Consider the following 23,057-nt stretch of genomic DNA (forward strand, 5'->3'; position numbering starts at 1 on the left):
ACTTGCAAATATACTTGGACAGACTCTAGACAATCACTGTGTTGCAACACCAGAGAGTAGTGGTTTGACACGAATAGATCAAACTTATCACAGTTGGTAATCATCCAATGCTTTATGATCAGTCTTTTTATACAAATCTTGAACCAGAGGGAGCAAGCCGGTCGATTCAGTTAAAGAATATGTTGTGTATAGTGGTATGTGATTGGCTGTCATCACTATAACAGTCATGTCTCTTGTGTAACTGAAAAGAACTCCTTTACATTTTAAAACAAAATCACTATAGTGTTAACAGTGCTGCAATCGAATAGAACCATTACATACAGTATAATAAACGTACTGATGTTGTCATCTAAAATACTATGTAATTCATCTACAATGTAATCCAATCTAAAATACAATGTTATTACTTTAGTTTGTCAAGTGATGTTATATTAGGGTGTAGGAGCAGTAGAAGTTTAAGGGATTCTTATATTTATCATCCCACTGATGGAACCCTTGCTTTTTCTTATAACTCAGACATAGGATGGATAACAGTGGTGTGAACCTCTTTATTCATAATTCAGGATGTGCTCTGAACCTTGTAAATAAGAATATGAACTGGAAAGTTTTGCAAGTGATCCTGTTGCCATGTATTTACACAGAAAAAAAAACAAACAAATAAAAGTTTGCAGCTCTTGTTCCTCCAGGCTTCTGAGAATAGATTGCATAACAGATTTCTCAGCCGTTTTTATTGAATGGCTTTTACCTGCAGGAGCAGAGGCCAGTTTAATTTATTGTGATTGTTAGGCCAAAGCAAAGGCCGCAGGTTGATTGTGAACTGAGGGGAAGTGAGGATTAATTACAGAGTATTTAGCCAGAGAGGACAAAAAACAGCAAGAGCCGTAAGAGGGATTTATTGTTCTGTTCTAATAGTGTGTCTTCACCCGAAGTGTTACCTGATCTTTTTTACTCACTTCTTACATTGCTTCTGGCTCCTATTTGTTTTATTTGATCTGTTTTAGACATTTTCAAGATAAAAAGAAATGGGTTTATATATTGTAATGTGAATTGATGGCAACTGCTGATTTTTTATTTTATTTTATTTTTTATTTACAGTGGATTTTCTTTTTCTTTCTTTCTTTCTTTCTTTCTTTCTTTCTTTCTTTCTTTCTTTCTTTCTTTCTTTCTTTCTTTCTTTCTTTATAATTTCTAATTTCTAATTTTCTCTCTTTCTAATTGTGCACAGACACTTGTTAAACAAACCCATTCACTGCAAAAAAAGCTTTTCTTGTTTCGATTTTTTTGTCTTGTTTCTAGTCCAAATATCTAAAAATTCTTAAATCAAGAAGAATTTTCTACACAAGCACAACACATTGTCTTGTTTTGAGAAATAATATGCCATTATTAAATGAGTTTTTCCTTAAAACAAGCTAAATAATCTGCCAATTGGGTAAGCAAATTAATCTTGTTTTTTCTTTTGACGTAAGATTATTTTGCTTACCCCATTGGCACATTATTTAGCTTGTTTTAAGGAAAAACTCACTTAATAATGGCATATTATTTCTCAAAACAAGACAATATGTTGTGCTTGTGTAGAAAATTCTTCTTGATTTAGGAATTTTCAGATATTTGGACTAGAAACAAGACAAAAAATCTAAGTAAGAAAAGCATTTTTTTGCTGTGTTATATTTGTATTCAAACCATAATTCTGTGCAGCCTTCATTTCACTAAAGGAATTACTTGAATCAAGTAACTTTTAGTGCACCCAAATAATTTGTACTGAAACCAATTTACACAGCATAATTATCCCATCACTTCACATTCTCCACATATTCTTTTGATACCCAGGTTATTTGGACATTTTATCCAGCCCTGGGTATCAGATGATGATCAAATGCTAAAGTTTTAATGCTTTTTTTTTCATTTACTTTGTTTATCAGCTTAGTCTCTATTCAGAGGTTCCCACAGCAGAATGAACCACCAACTATTCCAGCATTTGTTTTAACCCAGTGGATGCCCTTTCAGCCACATCCCAGTACTGGGAAACACCCATACACACTTATTCACACATGGCCAATTTAAAAAAAAATAGAAAAACCACATATACATATTAGAAAAATGTAACATTAGAGTGACCAATTGTCATGAAAACTGCAGGTCACGTATTGCATAGATTATGCTAAATATATATATATATATATATATATATATATATATATATATATATATATATATATATATATATATATATATATATATATATAAAATACATAAAAAATTTGTATCGTCCGATTTGTCCTCCCACAGTTCAGTGCACCCTGTGATCTGCAGTTCAGAATATGTATTATTAATATCTCTTTGGAGGGCGTCACGGTAGCGCAGTGGGTAGCACGATCGCCTCACAGCAAGAACGTCGCTTCTGAGCATTGACTGGGTCATTTGGCATTTCTGTGTGGACTTTTCCCTGTGTTCATGTGGGTTTCCTCCGGGTGCTCCATTTTTTTTCCACAGTCCAAAGATATGCGGTACAAGTGAATTGGGTAAGCTAAATTGTCCATAGTGTATGAGTGTGTGTGGATGTTTTCCAGTGATGGATTGCATCTAGAGAGGCATCCGCTGCGTAAAACATACAGTATGCTGAACAAGTTAGCAGTTCATCCTGCTGTGGTGACCCCAGATTAATAAAGCAACTAAGCTGAAGAGAAAATTAATGCATGAATAAATATTAGTTTGGTGATTAAAAACAACTGCGACAAAGTAAAAAAGTTCTGCCTTTGTACGCTTCTGATTACCTTTCACATGTCTGTGACCTGTCCAATCACCTCTTAGTATATAAATCTGTTGTTGTTGTTGTAGTATTTAAATCACCTTTCCTCACATGCCAGTGTGTATGTGTGTGTGTTGAGTTTCTCAGAGTACAGCAAGTGAAGAAGATAAAGCACAGACCAAAACAGTGCATTGCCATCAGTATTTTAACAAGCACTCAATGTAAATTCAGGCAGACACAAAACATAACGAATGCCAGTGTTGGTAAATGAAGTCTAACAGGAAGATCAAGGTCTGTGTCCAGACCAAGAAGTGTCTCATACGGACCCGGACATACAGCCTAAAGAGGTCGGGCGGTCTGTTACTGCAGTCGCACTCCCACTGGGTGTTTTCCGCACCTGATTGCTTCCGCTATTTATTTATTTTGTTTACCCGCTGTCTGCTAAGAACAGTTTGACGATTGACTGTGTCTGCTGAATTAAGACGAGAGAAAAGAGATGAATACTCTCTCTTTGCTGAAGTTTCATTCACTATGAAAGCAACCATAATGTAAACATAAGTAATCAATAATCTAAAAGTGCTCAATTGTTAGGATTTGTTGACTTAAGTTTTATCTGCATAATTGGTTGAGACTGTTGAGTCAGATGTAAAACAGAAAAAAAGAAAGTCTTAGCTTTTTCTCTATTTGTTCTTAAGGATTTTATTTGAAATGCCCTACTTTTACTTAATTAATGAGAGAACATGGAAATCTACAGTCATATGTGTGAAGCCTGCTACATTGTCAGGTGTTTGTAAACCAATAAATATGTATTTTGCTCTTTAATTTATACAGTGAATTTTTCTGTAGCTATTTTTTTCTATACGTAGCACATACTGTACGATAATGGAAAGTAGACTGAACCGTTGCACCCCTAATATATACATACATTATTTACATATTATTTCTATATCAGAAAACATGCATGTTTATACACACATTTATACGTGCACATTGCCACAGACTTTAACTTTCAGAAACATAATATAATGTAACATGAGGATCTTTAAAAATTCTATTCTATTCTATTCTATTCTATTCTATTCTATTCTATTCTATTCTATTCTATTCTATTCAGTGGATTCCAATTTCTCAGTGGAACCCCAGAGTTCACAGCTGAAATCTGATGGATGAAGAATAATCTGCAGGGCTGATAGCATCCCTGTCTATAACAGTGAGAATGCCATTACAGACTTGGCATGCCAGAGGTGCATTAGTCGGTGGAGAGCATCCCGGGACATAAGTGCATGTATGCACTACACCGTTAACTTCACAATAAGTGCATTAGACCTGGCTTGTAAATTAGGGCCCAGGCTCTTAGCCACCTTAAGATGCCTCTACTTATATGTGTAATATATCATGATACAGCCGTGCAGCAGCACCTCGTACTCCGACAATTGTGATTGATGACTGAAGGTTAACCTTCGCGGGCCAGGGTGTGTGCTCACTATACCGCATTGGGGAAGAGTAATGGAGATATGGTTTTCTGAGGAAAGCTGGGCTGCAGTGAGGAAGGAGGTTGGGGATTTTACTTGTAGAAATACAGTAAAGGGCAACATTTTGAAAATGTATGAAACAAACTGTTTTTATTTTTAACTTGATATCATCAAATGTCTTTAAATATGTTATTTATGTAAGGGAAGTAAAACAATGCATAGTCTAATAAGTATTATTATTATTATCATAAATAATAATATTAATTTATGTGACTGTAAATATTTTTTACATTTTTGCAAATAAATATTGTAAGTAAATTTAGATTTTTTTATAAATAGACATAAATACATTCATTCATTCATTGTCTTTTCGGCTTAGTCCCTTTAACAAGGGGTCGCCACAGCAGAATAACCCACCAAGTTATCCAGCAAATGTTACACACAGCGGGTGCCCTTCCAACCGCAACCCAACACTGGGAAACACCCATACACTCATGCATTCACACACATACACTACGGCCAATTTAGCTTATTCAATTCACCTGTACCGCATATCTTTGGATTGTGGGGGAAACCGGAGCACCCAGAGGAAACCCACGCGAACATGAGGAAAAAATGCAAACTCCACATAGAAATGCCAATTGACACATCTGGGACTTGAACCAGTGACCTTCTTGCTGTGAGGCGATTATGCTACACACTGTGCCACCATGACACGTCAGAGAGAAATTATCAGTGAAAACAGACAGTTTTTATATCTCCTGAGCAATTGGTAGCATTGTGCTATAGCTATCTTGAAACCTTAAAACATAGTTTTACTAACACATACGAATTTTGATTTGACTTTGCAGAGATATGGCCTTTTAGTCACTCAATTTACAAACATCTTCATCTAATAAATGCAACTCAACTTGAGTTAGAAGCTCAATAATTTTCGTTTAATATTTAGATTTTTACAATGTGGTTTTATGTTAAAACGAGGGGAACATACCCATCACAAGCTCTTCCATGGCTTGTTTGTTTGTTGATGAATTTGATTGATTCGTAGATTTTTAAAAAAAAAATTTTACCAGCCTATTTAGATTCAAAGTGTTTCATATATTTAAAGTCTGCATTAACTGGAAGTTGCTGAGACTTTTTATTTCAATATGTTGAAATATGTTGATTACCTTTCCAACTGAATCAGAATATTGAGTAGTACAGAATATTTTTCCACATCATTCTTTCATAGCAAACTAATGATAAGAGGGACATGTAAAGGCTATAGATATACAGTTGCTATGGAAGCCCTAAAGTTGATGTCAACAGTAGGACTGTCACTCTAAACACAGAAGAAAATGCTCAGACTTCGAAGATTACCAAAACTTTTTTTTAGAGCCACTTTAGTTCAGGTCACATTTCATGCTATTAATAACTGGCGTATTACCTGCCTATTATTGAGATATTACTGTTCATTAGTAGTTTTAAGGCATGATCTAATTCTCTACCCCTAATCCTACCCAAAACCTAAACCCAACAACTATTAATAAACTGTTAATAAACAGTAAAATAGTTGTATATTAAGCTTGTATCGTTAGTTAATGGTTTTAATACCATGAATTGTGACCTAAACTAAAGTGTCACCATTTGTTTGTCAGTGGTTAATGTAATGTGAAGTGGGACGCTGACAACAATCAGGTATACAAATAGAGTTCAAAGTCGTAGTCTAATAACAGGCCAGAGGTCAGTACAGGCAGGCAGCAGGTAATGTAAATACAAAACTAGACAAGGGTCAACAACACGGCAGGACAAGGCAAAGAACATGCATCGTAATGTTCACACTTCAATATAACAAGACTTAGCAATGAGTGTCTCAAAGTGAGCCGTATATATGTGTGTGTAATCAGTACTTGAGCAGCTGTGTGAGTGTAATCAATGGAGACTTGGAGCAGGTGTGTTCGTGTGGTGCATGACAGGACTAGTAGTTCATATTGAGCCAGGATTGTAGTCCCTGTAAATGTGAATGTTCTCCAGCGATCTATGAAGGTTAGATTGCTGGTGATCATGACAGTTAACTTGCACTAATTATTCACTTTAAACATAACAATGTAAGTTAGTAAAATAAACATTGTAAACATTTGTTTCGGACAGACTTTAAGGAATTATTAAAACATGTCTTTCATAAAACTTTAAATAAGAGTGATGGATTGCTGAGTTTTGACACAGTGATTCATGTTTGTTGCAGCTTTTTACCTTTTTCTCTTTAAAAAAAGGGTCTTTTTGAAGACCCTACCTACAGAAAATGGTGTTATAAACACACAAGGAGCCATACACAAGCACCTAACCCCTCTAGCGTGGACTATGGTGGTTCAGGTTTCAGGGTCACCAGAGGTTCTTCTTTTATTTTGAAAAAGATTAGCTTTGTGTTTGTCCCCTGGTCAAGCTCATCATGGCCCTGCTAGATATATATAGCTTCACAGAAAACATTTGTGCCCTGTGTGAAATCATACTGAAAGCCAAGCAGTGGGTGTTTTTAACTCTCTCTCTCTGTTGTGGTGAAGTTGAGTAGAAGTGGATGTGCACATGTCTACAGCTCTGCATGTTCTAGCTCTGTCATGATCTCTAACATCTGAGGGCATCAAAGCAGGAAGTCACACTTTCATCCACTCTTATACATCCAGACAACACTGCACCCTCCTTCTCGGATATATTTCACATCACTATGACATCAGTATGATTTCTGTATGACAGGCTATGGCAGCCGTAGACATTTTGTGCCCCAGCCAACATGATGAATCAATTACAGTGGATGCCCTCTTTTCAGAGATTTAATAAACTGTGTAGTTCTGTTTCAGTGCTTCTTAAAAACACAGGTCTCTAAACCAAACTGGGTCATGTTCCAGTAAATGTTTGGTCATGGCATGTTTTAATAGTATGCACAGTTATTTCTTTAGTAAGGTTAAGGGAAATGAGGAAGAGCAAATGTACTCCTTTCAGACTGTTCTTAACAGGTCATGATGCTGCTGTCATTTGGGCATCATATGAAGTGTTATTTTTATTCCTGTCTAAATAGATATGGTTAAAATGGAGTTTTTGGTTTACCAATTCAGATAGATCATTGTCAGATGGACAGGCATCTGCTGCAGTAGTGATTGGTTTAATTTGTTCGGAAAGAGTAATCCTGGTCAAAGCTCAATTTTCACATCTGAAGTAATCTGTTCATTACTTTTAGCTCTTGAACAGATCTAAAATAAATGGCAACATTAGTCATTTATTATTTTTTCACTTGATTCTATGTCTTGTTTAAAAGCACTCAAGTATATGAAAACTGATCATTCTATGATTTTCAGCATTATAGGATATATGCCTTATAATATGTCATGTAACCTGGGTCAAACGCTTCCGGTAAATTCTATGCCTTTACTAGATCAATATGTTTAAGGTCTGTTTTTGTTTTGTTTTTTAAATCAACAACCTTCACTGCCTAAATGAAATAAAGTGGGTCTTAGAATGTACAAGAAGCACTGCACTAAATTACAGTTTTCCCCACCCTGTCTTTAAAGTATTTTAATTTATTTATTTTATAAATTTATTTATTTCATATATTTTTTATAATTAATTTATTTTACTCCAGAATTTTCAATGGGTTTTCTGTGCGCGCCTGCTGGTCCTGCTGGTCGCATGCGAGTAAACGGCTTTTCATCTCAGTTCACACTTCAACAACTATGAATGCTGAGGTCTATTTACTGATCATATTTTAATCACATTACAACATCCATGCTATAAAAGGAGTTGTATAAAATTGAAGAAGCCACATTAATCATTCACCTAAAGTATATTTGTGTGGGAATAAACACTATCTCTACATCTACCCTATGGAGAAAATGGACTCATTAAAAAAATACTTTGATATTATTTTTGTTAGATTCCTGGCCATATATGATTAGCTGAAAGAATGAATGGGCAGATAAAGTAGCTAAGGAAGCCCTACAGTTGTTGCAGAATGTGCAATGCTTGTGTCTGATGTCAAACTGGCTTTGAATTTGTACATTAATGAGAAATAGCAAATGGAATGGGATGAATGGACAAACAACATGATGTGAATCCATTAGTACAGTAATTGAAGGAAATAACTGCCATTTTGAAAATAGATACGACCAGGTTGAATATACAAGATATAGAATTGACCACTCAAGAAGGACCCACTCATATTTATTGAAATGGGAGGACAAAACAATTTGAGTAAAAAAGAATTATATCTAGAGACACGAACCGTGTCCTATGTCGTCATGATAATCTCATCATATATCTACAATTTCCATTTTTATTTATGTAAAAAATAGAAACACCAAAGACATTTTTATATGTTGTGCATTTTATTAGACTTCACCAAGCCGCATTATAACAGAAACCTAAAATGCATTTATTGTGATAATACAGCACTGCTTCTTTCCCACATGATGACAACTGAAACCAGAAGTGGTCTACTGTGACATAATAAAAGCTCTGCTGCTTTCCTCCTGCATTACACTCGTCTTTCTTTAGCAATTGCTTTAGCACTCTCATTTTTACTGACAATGAGGACATTCTTTTATTCTCTACCTCACATATCATATAATAGGTTTTGAATACTTCAACCCATCAATGAACATGATTCTGCAGGACTACCACAGGTGGTAATGAAGACAACGACTCGCATAATTCTTCACTTGATCATGGAGTGTTCAAACTTTGCCTTTGTTAGTTGTGAATGAGCGCCCTCTAGCAGTGGAAATGTGTAATTGTCACTTCAACCCAGTGGTTGGGTTTATCCATGTTTATTTTACTCAAATTTGGGATTGAATAAATAGATTTATTGATTGGTTGATTTATTGATTGGCTAAATTATTTGATTTCTTTCTTTCTTTCTTTCTTTTTATTCTTTCTTTTAATCTCTACATTAAATCCTTTCTATGTCACTTTTTAAATTTAACTCACAAATAGTGCAGGGTGACCAAAAGAACAACTGTAACAGCATCCCATTTAAGATGGAGAAAAAAAGCTGTGTGTGATTGCAGTGGCCTTTTTCAGTGCTCGGAAAACTCGGCTTCAATCACGGCCACTGATTGTCCAAATGCCACAAATGTGCTTCTCCTCTCTGCTGCATCAAGCAGCTCGAGTCATCTGTTTGCTTTATTTCCCATTTTCACATCTAATTCGATGTAATTCAGACCTACACTGCTTTAATCTGCCAGTGAAAAATGCAGCGTGACACTTTATTTGGCCGCCGTCTCCAAATTTGTAACCAGCAGACGGTTTAATATAGCGTCTCGGACCCTGGTCCAGACGGACGGCATCACCCACGCGCCTCTGACACATGAAACAGATTGTGGAGATTCCCTCCTAATAAAACCTTGACTGAAGCAGGAACCCATGCCGTGCTTGAAGAAACCAATCGTTACTAAGCGACACCGATGTCACTGCACTTTTAAGGCTTTTAAGGGCTGTGGCTTTTTTTTTTCTCCCTCGCGTTTTATTTCATTTTATAAACACGGTTGTTTATTTTGTGCCATCTGTCATTTAAGAGAGGCGGATAATAAATGCAATCCTCTAGCGGAGCTCAGAAAATCGAGATTGAATGGATAATAGAAACAAATGCCTGTCGTGATGGTGTGATTTGCTATATCCGAATGGTAAATATCATTTTAAGTTGAACAGGGACTGTGGCAGGTGAGACTGTAATATGACATTCGTTGTCATTTTGGCAGGGATGATATATTGAGATCGTGAACCAGGGATAGGGAAGAATGGCTTTCCGTCTTGACTATTGCAAAGTAACAGGCACGTATATGTGTATATGACTTATAGCCATCATGAGACTCAGGTTCAAGTGCAGGTCTTGTATCTTTCCACAGATGTTTCCTTTTATCTATCATCAAAATGCTTTAGGTGATTTATATGCAAATTATTAATTAAGTGTTGCATTTTAGGTATCAGGTTTTTTTTTTGTTACTTTTTTTCACCCCAATAATCTATTATTTTACACTCTTAAAACAGATGTGTTAAAAACAACACAGCCGGTGTTATTTCTTAACACACCTGTGTGTCTAGTTAAGGACAACACATTTTGTGTTGTGTTATTCTCCTTCACGCAGACAGCATGGTAAATTATTTAACATATTAATGTGTCATAAATCACACAAGTTAATTAGCAAATCATATCTTGAGAGCACAGTCATTAAATATATATTTACAAGAGCATTTGTTTTATAAAATAAATGTCATTTTACACTGGTGGCACAGTTGGTAGCAAGATTGCCTCACAGCATAAAGGTTGCTGGTTTGAGCCCCGGCTGGGTCAGTTCTCATTTCTGTGTTTGTATGTTCTCCTTTTGTAGGGGCTAATAATTTTGTCCTTTAAATGGTGTTTAAAAAAATGTATAACTGCTTTTATTCTAGCTGAAATAAAACAAATAAGACTTTCTCCAGAAGAAAAAATATTATCAGACATGCTTTGAAAATTTCCTTACCCTGTTAAAGTTTCAAGACAAAAAAATATTCTGCAGAATGTTGGAAAGCAGCATCTATTGACATATAGTATATTTTGTTCTACTATGGATGTCAATAGCAGAAGGCTAACATTCTTCATAATACAGTGGTCCCTCGTTATTCAGAGGAGTTACGTTGTAAAAAAAAAAAGACCTGCAAAAGGCGAAATCCATGAAGTAGTCAGCTTTATTTTTTTTAATTATAGATGTTTTAAGGCTGTAAAACCCCTCACTATACACTTTTCTTAGAAAGGCATTAACAGTTTCACACTTTTCTCTCTTCTTTGAACACACCTAAAGTTCAAACCTTGATAGAGAAATGAGTCCAGTATTACAGAATGAAACCAAAGATCAAAACCATTTGATCCTCATTTATTTGTTTCGGAATGTCGCCCTACAGCCGAGTAACTTCTACCTTACTTTAGCATGTCCAGAAGTTCAACATTTTGTGCGATGGTTAGCATCTTCCTCTGCCTTTTGGGTGATGTCGCAGATGCCTTTGATGGTGCAGAAAATATTGGTGACATTGTGGGGAGAAAACTTGCAAAGACACAGTACAGCACTTCAGAGTCACACTGCTAGCGATCGAAGATTTAAATTTGGTAAGCTGAACGCCTTCTGTAATGTACATGAGACACGGCATGAAGGAAATTGATTGACAATGGTCTACAGCTAGTCAAGACGCAGATCACAATGCACTAATCAGGACGCAAAACACAATGCGATGTAGAAAAAAAGCATGTCAAATTACACAAAAAAAAAAAAAAAAACTGCGAAACCGCGAAAAGTAAATCTGGGTGCTATATGTTGACACACTAACCCCACTAGGCTAATGGCACAGATGTAATGAATTGTCCAACTGCCTCCATGTTGAGTGTTCTGAATTAAGCTATATTGAGTTTCTATTTTGGTTGAGGTATAGCAGCTCAGCAGGTTTTAGATCTAAAGTGTTTTAAACTTGAAGGTGAGCTGCTCTTTCATGTGGAACGGTTCACCCGTCTTTCATTGCTGTAGGTGGACACTGGAGACCAGGCGGGTGACCAGGCCTGCTTCAGCTGTGGTGAAGACAGTGAGAAAGACATGGAAATGTCAGATGTTTCTCCTCAAGGTGCTCACCGAACTGAGACGCTGGCATCTCTTTTGTATCTCACATTGATGTCACACCTGCCATCACTATTCTGAAATACATTGTGCTCAGAACATGAGTCCACTACTGCATTCAGAGTGGCTGCAGGCCTCTTTTAGAAGATGTCTGCCATTGTTAGCTCCACCACAGAGAGGGTCAAGAACAAATTGAAGACTCGTGTTATTGTATGTATACACACATTTACACACATTAGCATGATGGAGTAGCCGGCAGTCTGAGTTGGAGTGACTCCAGGGTAGCGCCACCAGAGACCTCTTTAAGCACTGCTCACTTTTTCTCTGTGTCCAATCAGAACCCACAGTGCTGAGGGCGCACTTTTATTTTCCACTGCACTGACATGGAACTATCCATCTCAATAGAAAAGGTCATAACCTGTTTATCTAACACAGCCCTCTATTACTTATTCACTGTCCCAAAAGGAAGCAGCTGGGGCTTTCGGAAAACGTGTGTTAGCTCGGGGTTTAGAGACGCTGTGTGTCAGGCAGTAGCATTTAGTTGTACTGTTTATACCATATCAGATTTGTTTGCACAGGTGTCAGCCGACAGGTTTGCTAGCGTTCACAAGTCAGAGGTCAGTGAGAATTCGCTTTTGAAATCTACTGTATTATATATACTGTTTTGAAATAAGGGGCTGATCACACCGAACACGGTTTTTGCATTGAGTGGCGCCTTTTTGAATAATTTACTAAGTCGCAAACATTTTGCGTGCTGCTTATGCACCTTGTCACCTTGTTTTAACCGCCTGCTGCTCCTTGCATATTTGCCATCGCGCACCGTGCATTTGCAGTTAAAAAAAGTCAACGCTGAGCAGAAAAAGCATGTTACATCAGTCGCGTCTTTTTCATTCTTCCATCAAATTAAAGCAGAGGTAGGGTTTCCGTTGAGGTGCCTGCAGTGTTTGTTTTGTCAAGACGACTTTGGAGACTTTTGGAGACTAGAGGTTGCTGTTTTGAGTTATCTGGAGCTGTATTACTCCACAAATTTTGAATATCACAATAATATTAAATACAGCAGTACACTTGTAAAAAGGTATAGATTTGTGCCTAAAAGATCCATATTGGCACTTCAAAAGAACACATACATTTTCATTAATTTATTCATTTACCATCGGCTTAGTCTTTTTTTAGATTTATCAGAGGTTGTCACAACGGAATGAACCACTAACTATTCCAGCATATGTTTTACACAGCATATCCCTGCTGCAACTCAGTACTGGGAACACCCATGCACTCTCGCATTTACTGTACACACGCGCTCATACACTATAGTCAATTATGTTTATCCAATTCACCTGTAGCGAAATCCGGAGCACCCGAATGAAACCCATATGAACACGGGGAACATGCAAACTCCACACAGAAACTTAATCACTTAATTTTTTTATTCATTTATTTATTTTTGAAAATAAGCTTATTTTACAACTCCTCTAGAGATTGACAGTTCAGTTTTACCATTTTTGAATCCATTCATCTGATCTCTGGGTCTGGCAGGAACACTTTTAGCATAGCTTAGCATAGATCATTTAATCAGATTAGACCATTAGCATCTCGTTCAAAAAATTAACAAAATTTTTTTGATCATTTTCCTTTTTAAAGCTCGACTCTTCTGTAGTTACAGGCTGACTGAAAATGAAAAGTTGATATATTTAATGCTGATTTGACTAGGCTATACACACACTATATATACACTGATATGCTCTACACACAGTCTGGTTCAATGATCTATGATCTGTCTAATTCCGCCAACTGTTTAATTTTTCGATAAAAGTTTAGGGTAAAATTTTAAGGTAATTTTAGTTGTAAAATTTACTTATTTCCAAGAAAGTGGAGTGTTTCTTTAAAAGTACATATTAGTACCTAAACATTGCAAGAAGTAAACTTAATGTATAAATATGGAATCTTTAGGTACCACTGTTCACCTTTTGAAAAGGTATCGCTCCAGGGATGGCTCTTGTACCTTTATTTTTGAGAGTGTAAGACTGATGCTAATTGGATTACATATTTAGAATAGGCATAAAGAGAATGATGATTGAATTAATTTATTTAGATGTGTTGATTGTTTTGTGCTACACTGCAGTCTACAAGATTATGGCAGAGTCACATTCACACTGTCTCTTTGTTGACAAATTAATTGTCCTTCTGTCTCTATAATGCAGCCTTTCTTGACAAAAAAACAGTGCAATTACATTGTCAGTGTTTTTTCTTTTTCTTTTCTTAAACGCACATGTTTCATAATGATATTATGAAATCTGCAAATGTGTGACCTTTTTTTTCTCACTCGTTGATAACTGCGCTAAATGAAAGAAATAATGTGAGAACTGTAGGAACTGTAGCATAAACAGGGTAATAATTAATCACGGGATCATTTGAGAGATATACATAGCCCAAGGTTACAGCCAATTGCTTTCACAGTGTCAATATGCCTTCCATGATATGCTCGCGTGACAATCAATTCCGGTGACGCCTCTGAACTCATGAAGATAAAAGTTTATTTAAAAATACCAATTTGACTGTTCTTTTTTATGCCTGGATTAGTTTGGAAATCTGTTCATCAAACTATGCTGTTTTTTTTTTGTTTTTTTTTAGAGTTAGATATACAGTAATGCCATGAGTTTTACTAGTTGCTTTTACATGTAATGTTTTTGTTTTGTTTATTTAATCAGAAATTTTACTTTGCTGTTTTCTTACACTTAAGCCTATGAAAAGATTTTTGGATGAAAATATTGTATTTTTTAATTATAAAAGGAAAGTCAATGGCTAATGGGACTATGCATGCGCAGATATAAGAGAAGAGAAAAAAAGATTTAGTTAAAATCTTGTAGGTTGTATTACATTTTTGCAATATTTTGCTTGAATTTAATTGCATTATCTTTAATTTTAAATTTGTTTGGTGACTAAAATAATATTTTAATAAACATATCTGTTTAATAAATCTGTTTTGATTAAATACACTAAAAAACATTGCCTATATTCACTGAGAAATGAATCAAAAATTATTTTAAAAAATTATTTTCAAAATGCGGTGTACTTGTGCTGAGCACTGTATGTTACGGTAAATACACTGTCAAAATATCCATAGATTTTTTTTTTATTTGCAGTTTATTAAACGCCATTTGTGATTGTTTTCCTGTTTATATGCTTTTGAACTGTATTATGACACCTAGATCTTGCCTCCAACAACGTTTGATGTTAAACAGTTTCAAAAAGCTGCTTCTATTAACATTTTAATACTTTAATCTGATATATACTGTCTGTATTGGTGTTACAAGTATGGTACAAAAACCATATAATACACAGCCAGTACTTTTTGTGTTATTTTGCGGATTTATTTCTGTAATTTTTATTTCTTATACAATATTGGTTTCAACAATGTGAATAATAGTTACTTTGTTAAACTGTAATGTTGAATTTTTAACGTTAAAAGTCGACAAAGTCGAGTCCTATAATAAAATTGCATAAGTGAAAAAACACCAGTGAATCACAAAATACAATAACTGCTAATTAACTGATATTTTTGCAAAATATTTTCTCACCTCAAAGTGCCAAGTCATGCACTTTTCTTTATTTACTTTATTTTTATGAATCACCAAGGACCATCATTTCATCTGAAACCTTTTTTTTATGTTATACCGAAGAAAAAAATTTACTAGCTCTTAAAAGGCTTGAGAGTGAGTAAATTAACTGCAAATTAAATTTCTGGCTGAACTGTCTCTTTAACTTACTTCCAAACCTTTTGCACCTGATCCATAAAGTTTTTTTTATTTTTTATATATTTTTTTTTATCACTTACGCATATAGATCCCATTAGAGCATCCTTATCAAATTTGCATTTAATAGAACGGCTGCAGCTCAGGGAGAACTTACGGCAGAAACAACAGCGAGCCGGCACACGTCCTCCAAAATAAAGTGATGACATCCTCGTCAGTGAGTCGTTTATCATAGGGATTAATTATGCTTGCTATCTGTGGCTCGCAGAAATGGAAGATTATGAAAAATGTAATGGCCACTTTTTTTGCCTCTCTCCCTTGTGATTGTATTAATATGGATTAAGCCGTAAACCGCAGACCTTAGAATGAAAAGAGACTTGTCAGCATTTTCCGTCCTTCATGAGGAGGTATATTGCTATTATTAAGGCTCTGTTGCATATTTGATTGACAGGAGATTTCGGAAGAAGAGCTTATGCTCAAGTACATCAAGTACAGCACTTCATACATTTATCTTCTTTGTTTTCTTTTTTCCGATTTTTGTCTCCATCTTTCTTGAGTAACTACTTTTTTGTTAGTTGTCTCCTTCCTTTGTTTGGTGCTATTCATTTCAAAATTGATATTCGCCATTCCACACTTTCTACTTTATTATTTAACCAGCAGTTTTCATTCTATTCCTCCTTTAATTTATCCTATTATCCGGAACCTCCACATTTGGGTCTTACATGTGAAAAATCCCAACAGTTCTCTTGCAATGTGTAATTTAGCAAAAACATTACTCATAAACTCTGCAATGAAAAACAACCAACTTCAATTGTTCCTTGAGGCTTAAAGCATTAGAATGATGTATAGTTTGTCAAGATTACTCAGGTTCTATTTGATTTATTCTATTTGTAAATACTGACTTGCTCAACAAATAGTGTTTCAGTGCATGGACATTCAGGTGCTGCTTGACAAGTGCATTTTCTTTACCAAATGATTTTAAAATGAGGGGGTGAAAAGATGAATACATGTACCAGTGCTTTCCACACAAAGATTTTCGCTTGGGTATATTAATGGACGCCCAAGTATTTTTAACGACACTTTTTTTTAACAATTATTATCAGTTGTACACAGCACCTTATAACTTGCATATTTATTACAAATCTATACGCACAATTCATCATCCAAAGCGTTTTTGTCTATTGCATCTCTGTTTAATTATTGTCATATTTTCTCATATTTATTTTCGTGTTGTCACTTGTCACTTTATGTACACTGAAAGCTTCTGTAGCCAAAACTAATTTCTTGTGTGTGTAAGCACACTTGACAATAAAACCGATTCTGATTCTGATCCTGATCCTTATCCTTTTACAGTTTTTTTTTATTGTATCCATCCAATATAACCAAACATGCCGATTAATTAAGTAGGGGAAAATCTTCTCTCATTTACCCGTTTCGTTGTGTGCATGCGAGATCTGTCAACACTTTCACTTCTCATGTGCTCTGCAGACCCACAGCAACCCGCCTTGTTGAAATTTCGTCTGGCCGGGGTTTTTAAATCTCATAAAATGTCTGGCATTTTAACTGTTGTTAATCGTTTGCATATTTGCATTACCTTTTTAATTAAGCCTACTTTCGATTGGCTTCGCAGGTGGCTATGCATGCACAGTCGCATAAGAAACATTGAATAATTTGTTTGTTAATCTAAACGACTCCGAATAACTTTACTATATACTCGGAGAGGATGAAATGACTGATCTAAACTGCCTGCAAATTATATGTACACCATTAGTAATGATTAATCATTAGGCCTTATTTAAATAATCAAAACATTTTAATCTTGTAATTATAATTTTTAGAGATATCGTCTGTTTTAATTCCTTTTTCTGTTAAGTATTTCTTCTTTGCTGTATATTTTATTACAAGTTTGCTTTGAACTTGAGAGAGAGAGAGAGAGAGAGAAAAGCAGACTTTACCAGTCAGTGGGTGCACATGGCTGCTGAATACAGTGTCATAATAAACAAAACTAATGTTAAAATTTCAATTATGTTTTGTTTTGTTAGATTAACTATTTATGTGATGTGGGCAAAAGGTGTGTTTCAATGCGGCTACCACTGCAAGTCTATTCCAATACTTGTGGGAAGCACTGATGTGCAGTAAATAAATTCTGTAAACTCTGAAATTATCTCAAAATACACTAACACTTTTGGATTCACATGTGGATTTAGCCATTCCAGACAGACAGTTCAATGTCACAGACGGATCCATCAATTGATTGGCCTACATTTGCCTTCATTCTTTTCCTTTGCCAGCAGCTTTTTTTAATAAAGGGGACTTTGAGTTGGCACCCATGGCCTCTAATATTTATTTGTAGAAAGCTGACCTTGTCCTTTGAATAAAGTTTGACCTTTGCTAAACTGGAGTAGTCGAGTTTTAGAAGTAATCTCTTTGGGTATCATTGCGTTTTTTTGTGATTCATTGATATGTATTCAGTATTGACTGTCGGGGCCTGTGTGTTGACACTGCTCTGGCTCTGATGCTTCACTTAGTGATATTTCCAGGTTAGAAAGGTGAGATCAGCACAGGTGAGCCAATGATCTTGATCTTTTAGCTTTCCATATTGAGGAATCAGAATCAGCCTTAAAGCATGGCCCGGGGCCACAGCCAGTTTGAAAGTCAATGTTTGTGCATTAATTATGGCCGGGCAGACATGTCCGCTTTAGGGGGTTTAGCCAGACGTGGATTTGGGCCGCTAGTTTTAACATGGCACGCACATCAATATGCGGCCTGCTATCCGGAGGGCAACAAATCGCACACATGACAAAATCCAGCGCTAATTTGTTGAGTGTTGTATCAGTAAACATATTTTTTTAATTTAAACAGGGTGAACCCAATTAATCCTGTCTCCGCAGTGGGGTCAAGCGTCAATACTTTCATTAGTTTATTCAATTTTGACTGATATTGTGTTTTTCTTTTATTTCCTCATGCATAAAGATTATGGTTTATCTCTCCGCTGCAGTTTTATTGAAAGTTAAAAGATTTATACACTTAAAATGTGCTTCAAGCTTAAGAAATATTACAATGGTCTAGATCTGGCTTGATGCTGGGCTGTTTCGGACAATCCAGAAAGTCACCATTCTTCAGATCATCTTCTATGTGTTTTATCCATGTCGTCCTTGAACAGAAACATGCATAATATTTGCCTCAAGCATTACATGTGAAGGTTGAGTAACACTTAAGGGAACAAATCTCTCTTAATAAAAGATTGACTGTTTATTACTACTTATAAAGTACATATAAAGCGCATCCTTGGGCTGGAGGGGGTCCAGTTCGGGCAACAGAAGATTTCATCTCTGCTATTTACAGACAATATTGTTCTGTTGGCTTCATCGGACATGGATCTTCAGCATGCACTGGGGTGGTTTGCTGCTAATTGTGACATGGCTGGGATGAGAATCAGCACCTCCAAGTTCGCGGCCATGGTGCTCCACCGGAAAAAGGTGGTTTGCCATCCCCAGGTGGAGGAATTTAAGTATCTTGGGTTTTTGTTTACGAGTGAGGGAAGGATGGAACGTGCAGATTGGTGCAGCGACAGCAGTAATGAGGTCGATGTATCCTTCTGCTTTGGTAAAGAAGGAGCTGAGCTGAAAGGCAAAGCTCTTGATTTACCAGTCAATCTATGTTTCTAGTCTCACCTATGGTTATGAGCTTAGGCCAAAATAAGTTTCCTTCGCAGAGTGGCAAGGCGCACCATTATAAATAAGGTGAGGAGCTCTGTTACATGAGATGGGCTCAGAGTAGAGCCGCTGATCCTCCACATCGAGATAAGTCAGCTGACGTGGCTCGGATATCTGTTTTGGATCCTGCCTGGAGGCTTTCTTGGGAGGTGTTCCAGGCATGTCCCACTGGGAGAAGGCCTCGAGGAAACAGAGGACACACTGTAGGGACTATGTCTCTTGGCTGGCTTGGGAATGCTTCGGGATCCCCTCAGAGGAGCTAAAGAAAGTGTCTTTGGAGAGGGAAGTCTGGGGCCCTACTGCTGCCCCTACGGCTTGGTACCAGAAAAGCGGATGAAAATGAAAGACCGAATAAATGAAAGTATATGTTCTGCTTGATCCTACCCAATACCAAAACCTAACAACTACCTTAATACTTATTAAGAAGCAAATTAGGAGTTTATTGAGCTAAACTATAGCTATTATTCAGGTTTGGATTTAACAGAGTGATTCAGATCAAAAGAAATCAAAGTAGATAATCAGAATCAGGCATTTTTGGACCTAATATTGACCTGTTTCCATGGACATTATTTTAGTATGCAAAAATTGCAGTCTCTAACTAGTTCTTGAATAGATTTTGGCCTCTGATGCCAATTTTTTATGCTTAAACATGTCCCGATTTGACTCCATCGAAGGTGCACACTTTGTCTGCAAGCCATCCATTTTCAATAGTGGGGTCTTATCTGGATTGATGTTCAGGCTGTACGACTGGTTTAGGCAGAATATACAAATTTGTATTGCACCTCTGCACACGTACAGTAAGATATATTACCTAAAGCTTCAGACTATGGGATCAGGATCTCTCTCTTTTTCTTTCTTGTTAGCTGTCCTTAAAGAAAAGTGGTGTCACTGTTCCTCCAGCACATTATTTGACCTTTGTATGGATGATTGATAACAACTCCACTGGCCTCAAGATATTTCATGTTTTCCACGAGGTGTCGAGGCCGCCGAGTGCATAAGGGAAGTAAAACTTATGAGAATCGCTTCCCTAAGTGGGGCTGTTGAAGAAATAAGCTAAATTATGACACTGACCATGTGAACTCCTCTGGATTTCAAAAGGTCAAGTGTTTTATTTTTGAAGCTTAAGATGCTTCTTTTTTTAAGTTCTTAAATCTGGAAAAAATGATTGCATTTTAAATACGCCTAGTGTTCATGCCTGCTAAATTGCTGTTAATATGCTGATGATAAAAGTTTTCCAAGATTTTTGTTTGAGTGCAGTTTCCCACTATTGACTGCTTGCTTATTGCCTGCCTATTTCTACCCAGAGCCGCTGTGTTTGTTTGTTGGCGTTTAAAAACTCAACAGCACATGGGTGTCATGTGATTTGTGGTTCAATGCGGAATGCAGGAACTAATTATCGAGGGTAATGACCTCAAATGTAAAATTCTGCATTGGGTTATTCCATATAGATTACTAAACCAGAGAACATTTGTGTTTAAAACTTTTGTTTTCATTCAAAAGTGTACATTTCAGGCTTTATGCAGGTATGTCCCATGCAGGGCTTGACATTAACTTTTTTGATCACCAGCCACTGTGGCCAGTAGATTTCCAGCTTTACTAGCCACTTTCCATTTTAACTAGCCATAGTTTTGTTGTTGAGAAATATATATTTTATAGCCATAAATTTGACATTGACCATCTAAAATGACTTGAGTTAGATTTTGTCTTATGTCCACATGCCTCTTCTTTCGTTTCACTTTTGTGTGTGTGTGTTGTGTATGACCTTGCTCAATGTCATGTGCAAATGGGTTGTGATTTTACAGTCAAAAACAAATAATTAATTATTTCGTAGCCACAAATTTTAAATAATGTGTCAAAACAAGCAAAATATAGCTGTATACATGTACTTTTTTTAATCAACAAAACTTTTCTTTAAAAAAAAAAAAAAAGTTTTCTGCAAGCAAAAGAAAGCAGGTGAAAAACATACCATGTGTGATAAGGATGATTACGCGCACACAGTCAATGTTAGGCCCATTATTAATCTGTTTAATAAATGGTTAAAGCAAAAGCGGCAACAGTTGCTGATTACAAAAAGACATTAAAAAATTTAATCTGGAGCTCTTGAAAACAGCAAGACTGTGGGTGCACGAGCATCACTTTTTGTCCGGTCTGTTTCCAACAGAACTGATCCCACCAATTGTGTTTCCAGTCATGGTTGCTTCACGCAAGAAAACGGGAGCATGCATGCATGCTTTTTAAAGTTGCGTACATCATATCACCTGTGTGCGCAAGAAATCATCTTCTCATTCGATTTTCATCTGTTTTCTTTTTTTCACGCAAACACAATTATTTTTGTAAGTTGTGCTGTTTCTCGATTATAAGATCGCAATTGCACGCATATTGGGCCATCCTTATTGTCAAACCCTGCTTGTTGAAAACTACATTCAAAAAGTTTTTTTTAACCAGCCAATGTGGCTAGTGGGAGAGGCTGTCTAAACCACCACCACTAAAATGGTGGTGTGTTAATTTTAAGCCTTGGTCCCATGTCTGTGAAGCAAATATTCATAGAGATTCAGCTGTTTTTTTTATTTTTTATTTTTTCTCTAACGCATTTGCCAGTCATGTGGACAGAAGTCTATTTTCTTAATTTTACAAAAACATATCGTTTTGTTGTAATTAGAAATATTTTGACATAAAAACAGAGCCTTTACAGTTTTCATATCTATGTTGGTCTTATTAATATAAAAAAATATTTTAAGTATTTTAAGATTTTTTTATGGTTATCGCATACTGTAGAAATGTGTTTAAATGCATATTTGCATTTGCCAATCCCAGGTGGTTTAAATATTGGCTGTTTGTTAATACGCATGTAAGTATGATCTTATTCTGCATCTCTAATTCCAATTACTACCCTACTAACTATTAATAAGCAGTGGCTCAGTAGTTTATTGAGCTTAAAGTCTTATTTAATGGTCTGTTAATAGCAAGAATGTATCATAAAATAAAGTTTAACAATAAGTTGTACTGATGAATCAAAAAAAATTGTTGCTATATTGAAAATGAATAAAAAGCTATTTTTATTAACCTTCTCCGACTTTCTGAGTCAGTGAGGGGAAAAAGAGTTGCCCTTTTTTGTTTTTGTAGGTTTTCCCAATGTTTCTGGTTCCATACACATGAATGATCTTCTAACACACCAAATACAGACAGCATGACCCCCCTCTCAAGCCTACGTTCCTAGAGGCAAGAACACATCTGGAGCTTTTCTGCTCGCCCAGTGACCTACACGGAGAGACTGTGCTTTTATCATTTATCACATTTCACTCTTTAGTTTCTGTATATGACTAGAAATAAAATACAGCATGAGAAAATGCTTTTGGTGTCATACAAAGACAGATCTTTACAGCATATATTTTTAACAACTCTTTGAAGACCAGGTACACCTGATGTCATCTTCTGGGTGTTTAGACATGTGCTATAGAAATTTCAAGGTATTCTTTGAAATGCTAAGGACTACCACTGGAAATTGAAGTTTATTAAATATAGCAATCATACCACGGAGATCAAAATTAGAGATCAACCATCAGTTTCCTAAATTTTGAGGTCACTTTGTAGTTTTATTTGATCAGTCCTTAATAAAAATATTTCACTTAAGACTGAAAATAGCCATAAAATAGCCACCTGTTTGTTTGTTTGTTTGTTTGTTGTTGTTGTTTTTTTCTGTTGACACAAAAGCAGATATTTTGAAAAGGTTGGAAAACAGTAACCATTGACTTCCATATTATTTA

At 36.0% G+C, this 23,057-nt stretch overlaps 1 protein-coding gene and 1 long non-coding RNA gene across 4 annotated transcripts in view; one reads left to right on the forward strand and one right to left on the reverse strand.

The window, feature by feature from the left end:
* macrod2 (mono-ADP ribosylhydrolase 2) overlaps positions 1 to 23,057 on the forward strand; it is an 862,504-nt gene that overhangs the window by 620,625 nt on the left and 218,822 nt on the right.
* Positions 15,828 to 21,361, reverse strand: LOC147834246 (uncharacterized). The gene is made up of 3 exons (XR_015506200.1): positions 19,554 to 21,361; positions 17,564 to 19,473; positions 15,828 to 17,493 (listed from the first exon to the last, which is right to left on the reverse strand). It is a non-coding gene; the product is annotated as an uncharacterized LOC147834246 (long non-coding RNA).

The sequence above is a fragment of the Danio rerio genome, chromosome 13, assembly GCF_052040795.2.
Source record: "Danio rerio strain M-AB ecotype USA chromosome 13, GRCz13ab, whole genome shotgun sequence".
Lineage (NCBI taxonomy): Eukaryota > Metazoa > Chordata > Actinopteri > Cypriniformes > Danionidae > Danio > Danio rerio.